Raw genomic sequence first — 9,275 nt, forward strand, 5'->3', positions numbered from 1 at the left:
TTTCCTGTCATAAAGTGACTGATTTCAAGCTTCTGTTTCCTAACACAATAAAAGTTAATGCTCACAGAAAAAGGAACCTAAACAGAAAAGAAAATGCCATTTGAGGCCATTTAAACCTCATTTCAACAACAACATTATAGTGAACACTCCGCTGAGTTCAGAACACAGATCTAGAAAGAAACCTTTCTAGCACAAATTTATTTAATTTTTAGCAATGTTGATAAATATTTTCTTCTAGTTACAAATATACATTCTGGTGTCCGTTAACATGGTGCTGATGGAATGACATGGCGGTGTATCCAAGTATCATTTCCTACATTCATAATTACCAAATATTACAGCAAAGATAAATATTACTTGCTGCACTATTGTTACTTTATAAATTATATACACACACCCCTGATAATCTATAGTTACATTAATGGACAGTTAAGTTTAACCTTTGTCCAAAATGAGTTTTAATAAATAGTTCCAAACATTACTCATATTTAATATTAAACAAAATAATTTTCGGAGATTGTCATTAATTTGAAGCCGCAAAGTACATTTCCTTGACCTTTCCATCTTAGTTTTAAAGTTAACAGACATTGAATTTAGAAAGAAACAATCAATTATGTTTAGTTTGGATTAATTTGAGTATCTTTGAAAGAAGCTTCAGTAGCGGGTGGAAGAGCCTCGCTTCAGATGCTCCCAGTTATTGTCCCCACAAACCTCCTGCAACAAAACACACAACTTCAGGAAATGAAACAAGTGAAAAGGAATCAGCAGTTTTTCTAAAAGTACCTTTACATGAACTTCTCCTCTTTAAGTTGCACTCATCACTTTCACTGTATTGTGTAACAACTGTTTCTCAAGCAGCTCCTGAAAGTCTCCTCATCTATGAGAATACAAACCTTACAGCATTAAACTCTTAAAAATAAAGCTTCCAAACGGGGGTTTTCAAAGTGATGCCATAAAAAAACATTTTGGGATCCTCAAAGAACCTTTTTTATTTCTTAGTCTTAAGAATATTTAAAAAAAAAACTTATTTCACAAATAAAGAACCTTTTTTGTGTGATGGAAAGAATCCATGGATGTTACAGTTTCTTAATGGAACCATTGATGCCAAAACCGAACCTTTATTTTTAAGAACGCTACAGTACAGACAGGGCTGTTGTTTAAATTCACAAGGCTCAAGACAAAATGATACAAAGACTCATTTAGTCCATCCCAGACATAAATATCATAATAAAATTAAAACTATATAGAATGATATTTTTGGTCCAGAACCAGCCAGATCTAGTCCCTGACCTCCATCGAGTGTCTCACAGACGTCAGTGGTGTAAAACAGCTTAACTTCAGCCTGACCCAGAAGATGGAGAAGAGTGATAGAGCTTTGAGAAGTGTGAGGATTCCACACCCACCATGAGTTCAGGCTTGATAACTGCTGAATGTGAGTCAATGAGAGCCCACCCATCACACACAGAGCCCACTGGAACGCTTCAAAACATGCGTGTGATTGAAATTTGAGAACAACAAAACAACAGGCAAATGCCAACATATGCCAGTAAACAAAACAAAATTCTTGTAAGTGCCTTTAAAGCACCATTAAGATCAATGCACATTTCCTGTGAGCTTGTTTGAATACAGCCTGCGTGACACATGACTCTGAAATGTGAGCTAACTAAAGTTATGACTGATCTTGTGAAGGCTTGAATGGCTTGGGACACACTGAACACAAACTGCATTCATGGGAGACTAGGCACTGTGCTGCATCATCCAGGGACTCTGCAGCAAAGAATCATGGGAAAATATTTTGTTGTGTCCTTGTGGAGGAGATTTCCCCTAATATCTCGACAACAGCTCTTCTTGACTAAATGCATTCATTCCACACCTACAGGAAAACACTTGCAGGGTAATTCTGTAAGGTACTTCCTTTGCAGGAACAATGACATTTTGTGTTTATAACCACCTAATGGCCATCAAAGAGCTAAATTAGAGTTTATTTTTAGTACAACGGCCAGGTTACGGAAGCACAAATCTCATTCATTTTCTACACAGAGAAATACATTTTTAACGATTCTCTATGGACCTTTTGAAACAGGCATATTATGAGTTCCAAGGTTATAAATCAATGATATACGCATCAGTTAAAGCCATGTCTATCTACACTTTACATTCTTTCAAGGCTCAAAAATGCCGTAAAAACAGTAAAATAAATATTATTACAATTACAATACTGTTTTCTGTTTTAATGTATTTGAAAATATAAATTATTCCTATGATGTAAAGCATCATTACTCCAGTCTTCAGTGTCACGTGATCCTTCAGAAATCATTCTAATAAGCTGTTGTGGAACTGTAGTTCATTTCTCAACAACACCGAAGAACATGGCCTTTGTCTTTTTGTTTCTGGGTTTTCATAATACTTTTTTCTTTTTTTTTATGCCTATGGAGAAAATGAATAGGGAAAATTATTTCCAAAATCAAGGTCATTGAAAAAAGTGCTCACAGTTGTACAATAATGTTGTATATCTAAATGTTTTTAAGAGTCCAAATACTCTGGGGGCATACAAATATACAAACAAATTCCATGACTTTTCTAGTTAACCATGTGTTAAGCATTCTATAATAACATCTGTTAATTTTATTAACAAGTTTTATAAAATTTAAAGAATGGTTTCTGTAAAAGATTTTGGCATATAATAATTTTCAAAGCAAAGTGTTGTTGTTTTTTTGGCATCAGTTCAAACTATTTCCCTTTTCTCCTCAAATAAGTCATCTACAGAAATGGAAGTACACAACATTGCTGTATCTCTGGCTTTCTCCAAGATCACCCCAAATGCACTGTACAGCAGAGCTAAACACATACACCGCCAATATTGATATATTCAACACAGAGATTGGTTTTCTGCATCAACATGTGGCTTCTAAATTAAAAATACTGAGACTCAAAAAAAATAAAAATACCAAATTTCAAATGAGCATTGCCCCGACTATAAAGATGGACAAGTTTCATTTTGAGGGGGAAGGAGGCTGAAATTGGGCCACTCACCTAACGAACCCAAAGTGTTTGCCCATGTGGCACCTTGGCGGGTCACCATACACAGGATCCTAAATGGAAGAGAAGAACGGAGATTTAAAACAAAGTCACAATTGGGGTGTTTTATGCCAAAAACACAATTCAAATACAGAAGTAGGTCTTGGGAAACAGCCTCATGGGCTCCATTATATCACATTAGTCTATTAACAAAAAGGTGTTCTTTGTACAAATAAACACATGCATATGTTTGCTTCATTACACATGAATTCAAGTCTGACTTGTTCAATAACAACTTCCTTGACCTTTGAGGAAATACTGTACATTATGGCAGGATAATCACATAAACATCCTGTAAATCTGCTGACAGCGGTGTTGTCTTGCACGTAACAGCAGTAGAGCGGCAGACTTTGGCCTACTGTACATGTGAACATGCTTTAATGCAGCCTTGACCACACTTTTGGTCCCACAGGTGTGTACACCGATGTATTTGAGCCAACAAAACAAAAAAAAAATTAATGTAAAATGTACAAAATAAAGAGTTCTTGATAGAAAATGTCAATGTCTAGCAGTGCATCACTAGGCCTATATGTTTGCCTTTAGTCATACGAAAGAAAAAAAAAACTTTTGGATAATCAAGTTGAATCATGCTGAAAGTTGTTGCTCAAATCATTTCTTCAGGTCTGTAACGGCTGCAAAAACACAACCACTGACAGAAGAGGAACCAAGTGTGTCAAATTTGTGTCTCAATCAGTTCAAGTCTTGAAATCAGCTTACAGTTTGTTTGTTTTTTTAGCTAAAGAATGTTTAGTTAGTATATTTAGTGGCCACACTGTTGTTCTGTTGGTTGGTTGTATTTATTTTAATATACTGCCTTGTCAGATATAATATTCAACATGTATTATACTAAATACAAGCATTTCAAAATTGAGACAAAAATTTAACTTTCTTTTGTCAGAACTTTGACTTAATTTCACAATTTTGACTTTGCATCTCATGATTTTGACTTGTGTTTCATAGTTCTGTCCTTTAATCTCACAATTTTTACTTTCTATCTTATAATTTTGACCTTTCACCTCATAATTATGACTTTGAAATTACTTTTTTTTTTAATCATGTTTGAATTTACAACTCAATTCTTTAAATGTGCTTTTGATAAACAATTGTAGAAGTTTTTCTGGGTCCATCGTCCAATATAAAGCATTTGAAGTTTGCCCTGAAATCATTGTCTCATGACAATACAAACTGGGCAGATCAAAAACATTTGTTTTATATTGATTTTTGGCCTATATGACACCTTGTATGCACAACTTGATTTAAAACAGGATTTATTTCAAATAGTTTGTTGTTTGACATTCTCCATTTCTCTTATATATATTGGCTGATTAAGGGCTTGAGGTCCAAATGTGGGATTTGGCATTCACTGATTCTTTACGCAAGAGCTTTTTTTTGGTTCTGTTTTCTTCTCCATTTTGTGACATCACAACCAGTATACATCCCCCCAACCGTCCGCACCAAAATTTCAATTCAAAGGAAAAATGCACGTGACTGTGGTTATAGTGGAATGTGGTGCATCACCACAAACCAAACATGAGACGGAAGTGCTCAGTGTTTTCTGCCTATTCATGAATTGTGTTCCACTGACATCACAGAATAACCCTATTGTTACCTTACCCCACCTTTACCAGGAAATTCCTGTCTGTGGTTTCTGTTCCTATAAAAGGCATAGTGCACACTGTAGTGAACACTGCCCTCTGCTGGTTAAATGCTTATGAGCGCATGCAAGGTGTAGAAAGATGTGAAAGAAGTAACACAAACCATCAATGCAGTGGAAAATCCTGTTTAACCTATCTGGGGAAATCTCATTAAAGAGATACTATGGAAGCCCATTTCCGCCACATATGAAAAAAAAAAAATGCTTTGGTAACTCATAATTCTGACAGTCATAATGACAAAGGATGGAGTTATGAAATAATGAATTGAGATAAGAAGTTGAAATTATGACATACTACATCATAAATTATATGATAAATTATGAGATAAAGTTATGATGTTTATGTTGTAAATTTTGAAAATTAGCTTCATTTATTATATTATAATATGAAATTAAAATTTTTAATTATTATAAAGATATTCATAAGTTGAAATGACGACAAAAGTTGAAGACCGTGTCTCATAATTTCAACCTTTTAATCACATAATAATGCCTTTTTGTCATAATTATGATACATGACAAAATAATATACATCTTTTTTTTTCATAATTGTGATTTACTTAAGCATGATTTTTTTTTCTTATGTGCCAGTCTATATATATTAGTATTAGTATAATATAACTATATTTATAAGTATTAGTATTATATTACCTGTATTATATTACAGTAAACTTAACAATACAATTGTACTTAAATTTGAAGCAGAACTCACTGTACGTTGCGAGGTTTGGACCAAGCCATGATTCTGGTTTCAGACAATCCCATTCTAAATCCATTCACAGCCCCAAATACTGCACCTGTGTGCCAGCACATTGCAATATATTCAAAAATGTGAATTGTAAATATCATACATATTAGTTAAAAACAAGTTAATTTAAAAGCAAATACTAAGACTGTACAATGCAGGAGAACCTACATGTGAGGAAGAATATATAAGATACCTGTGATGCAGCATACTCCATTAGTAAAAAAGGCCAGTTCAAAAAGCGTCCTCTTGTTTTGTTTGCTCCAGTGGATAAAATGAACTCATCTGTATCCTGTGGGCACATGATCATAACAGACATCCATTAAAGGGATAGTTCACTCAAAAATGAAAAATCTGTCTTTAATTCATCACCCTCATGTCGTTCCAAAACCATAAGACCTTCGTTCATCTTTGGAACACAAATTAAGATATTTGTGATGAAATCCGAGAGCTTTCTGACCCTCCATAGACAGCAATGGAACTGACACGTTCAAGGCCCAGAAAGGTATTAAGGACATCGTTAAAATAGTCCATGTGTATCAGTGGTTCAACCTTAATTTTATGAAGCTGCGAGAGTACCATGACGCATACGTGTGATGCTGCTGATACAGGAGCCGGCGCACTGACGTATAACCTGGATGCGCTGAGCCTTGTTTACACATCTTAATTTGTGTTTCAAAGATGAACGAAGGTCTTGTGGGTTTGGAACGACATGAGGGTGAGTAATTAACAACAGAATTTTAATTTTTGATGAACTATCCCTAAGACACATATGACACAAATATGTGAATATTGTGGATTTTAAAGTCTTGTGTGTTTGATCTCACCGGTATGAGAAACCTGGGGTCCACATTAAGGTATGGAGAGAGGACTCTTGCCTGTCACTAGCAGTAAGACAAGAAAAGATTTGCATTTAGGCATACAAAAACAGTGAACAAGTACATATATTATAATTTTATTTGCAAATAGTTAATGCTAGAATTAGACATATTACTTTAATGCAAAATAACAGTTAAAGGCAGTTCATCATTGAATTCAGTGATGTCATCATGCAGCTCAGTTCAGTTTAAATTGTATCTGTGCAATCATTTGCAAATCAAGTCAACGATATCGCTGTAAATGAAGTGTCCCCAACTAAGCAAGCCAGCGGCGACAGTCGCAAGGAACCAAAACTCCATCGGTGACAGAATGGAGAAAAAACCTTGGGAGAAACGAGGGGCCAGTTCTCCTCTGGCCAGACTAGCAGTTAAATTCCAGGCTGCAGCAAAGTCAGATTGTGCAGAAGAATCATCTGTTTCCTGTGGTCTTGTCCCGGTGGTCGTCTGAGACCAGGTCTTTACAGGGGATCTGTATCTGGAGCTCATCTAGTTGTCCTGGTCTCCGCTGTCTTTCAGGGCTGTAGAGGTCCTCTCTAGGTGCTGATCCACCATGTGGGCTGGATATGTACTGGATCCAGGTGACTGCAGTGACCATCTGGCCTGGATACAGACCAGATCTGGTGATGGAGGAATTAACCGTAGCGCAGCGTAGCATCTTTAAAAGATTATAAAAATCAAATAAAATTAGCTGCATGCTGTCAATGGAAACAGGAACAGATGGTACATTTGAATGCGGAAACATTTTATTTATTTATTTATTTTTTGCGATGTGCTTGTACCGTGTCTTTTGTGAAGGGGTCGAAAGCGTCTTATATTGTTCTCTCTCTCTCTCTCTCTCTCTCTCTCCATCGCAAAAGACACAGTACAAGCACATCGGAATCCATGTTGTGATAACTGAGGGGAAACCTTGGTGCTTGATGTTATATCCTGCTCCCGCCCATATATTTCGCATGTTCAAAGTCTAGTGTGACTGCCCCTTTAGAGTTTAAGTCACTTCTGTCCTTGTTGGCCTCACGAGAGAGCGCGGGAGGTTGCCGCTTGGTTTTAATACTAAATTCTAACAATAAATACCATTTTGGTACACTTAATGTGGCGTAAATCGTAAAATGTAGCGCTTCAGTTAAAGCCAGAGCCATGGAAAAACAGAAGTGCGATAAGCTGTGATCGCGCCGGCGTTGCCATAGCGCTCTCCAAACAAACCAGCGTTGACAATACATTTGAATGGGTTTAAGAAGGATAGACGACAGCTTCATTATCCAGATCACCGTGTGCTGTATATGCGCTTCTGTATCATCCGCGCCACAAGGATGCACTGTTTCTAGTTGTATTTAGCTTTGATATGAAAGAAAACAGCGCATCCTTGTGGCGCGGATGATACAGAAGAGCATACGGTGATATGAAGAGACACAGAGGAGACTGTTGACAAAGGAATTGTTGAATAAAGTCGTTATTTTTGTTTTCTTCGCTTACAAAAATTGTTCCCGTCGCTTCATATAACCCAGATTGTATTGTCTGATTATTCTGACGACGACTTTCATACCTTTTATGGACCTTGACACTGTTATTTACTTGGCAGTCTATGGGACAGTCACAGGCCTCCCGGTTTTCATCCAAAATATCTTAAATTGTGTTCCGAAGATGAACAGAGCTTTTACGGGTTTGGAACTACATGGGGCTAAGTGATTAATGACAACATTTTCATTTTGGGGTGGAGAATCCCTTTGACCCTCAGGTATTGCTTACTTATAATGTGACCATACAGCTTAACTTTTTTTTTTTTTTTTTAGTTAAGTGTTGTATATTTTATATACATATTTTATTTTATATTTTGAGGAGATATTTTGTTAGTAAATAATATTTGTACAATAATTATGGTCCATTAATGACTTATTTTTATAAGAAATATTTTTCCTAATATGTCTGTTCCTTCTATTACAATTAGTGTAGTATTTAAGGTTAAAATTTTAGAGAAAATTATTTTAAATTCCAATGCAAATTAGAGTAGTTTTGTAGTCAGAAAAAAACAAACAAACAACAACAACAAAAAATCCTTTTCATTTGTAATTCCATGGTTTACCTATAGGTACCTGTATGGCTGTTTACTAAATATATCTAGAATATTGCAGGTCATACTTGCTTTTTTTTATGTTCTACATTTGAATAACTATTAAGAGGATTAAACACTAGATTTTTAAATGAGAAATGTAAAAAGTTAATAACTTAGGCCTACATAATTTTTTTAATAATATTACTTGCATAACACAATGAATGCAAGGAAATACTGAATTTAAACCAAGTTTAAAATGGTGCTTAAAAAGGCATTCAACTGTATTCAACAAAAGATTTTTATCCCCTTTATTTTTACAGTATATTAATTGATATTGAATCGAGATCGAAATCCTCCCCACCAAAAAAAAAAAAAAAAAAACCTCACTTGAAGCTGAACTTAAAAGTTGCCAACCCTGGTTTAACCTGAATTTCCTCTTGTTTGCCGTAAAGTAAGTTGTTTTATGGTCATTGAACTAACCATCGCAAACAGTTTTCATAACTCAAACCCACACGTTTAACATTTGTACTGTGTTATAATCTAAGAAAGAATCACCCGTGTGTTGATGATCGGGACAAACTGTGAATATGAAATAAACTTGCAAAGCTTCACTGAAGCAGACACACGACAGTTTTTTTGCGACAGCAAATGATTTCTGGCCAGATAAACACACACGAAAAGTGAAACTAAAGCGAATTCATTCGGAGATTTGCATAACAGCTGATAAAATGTTTATTAATAACGCAAATAATATTAATAAAAAAGTTTCGTATAAAATAATGTATGGAATTTATATATCTATATCTGTGTGTTTAGAGGAGAATATGAAACCTGTTACTGAAACTTTTTTAATTAAATGACTTATAGATTAAT

The 9,275-nt window shown here is 35.2% G+C and overlaps 1 pseudogene; it reads right to left on the minus strand.

Annotated features, from left to right (window-relative positions):
- Nucleotides 1-2,505: 2,505 nt before the first annotated feature.
- LOC109045967 lies at nucleotides 2,506-7,239 on the minus strand (annotated as a pseudogene).
- Nucleotides 7,240-9,275: the final 2,036 nt, after the last annotated feature.

The sequence above is a fragment of the Cyprinus carpio genome, chromosome A13, assembly GCF_018340385.1.
Source record: "Cyprinus carpio isolate SPL01 chromosome A13, ASM1834038v1, whole genome shotgun sequence".
Taxonomy (NCBI): Eukaryota; Metazoa; Chordata; class Actinopteri; order Cypriniformes; family Cyprinidae; genus Cyprinus; species Cyprinus carpio.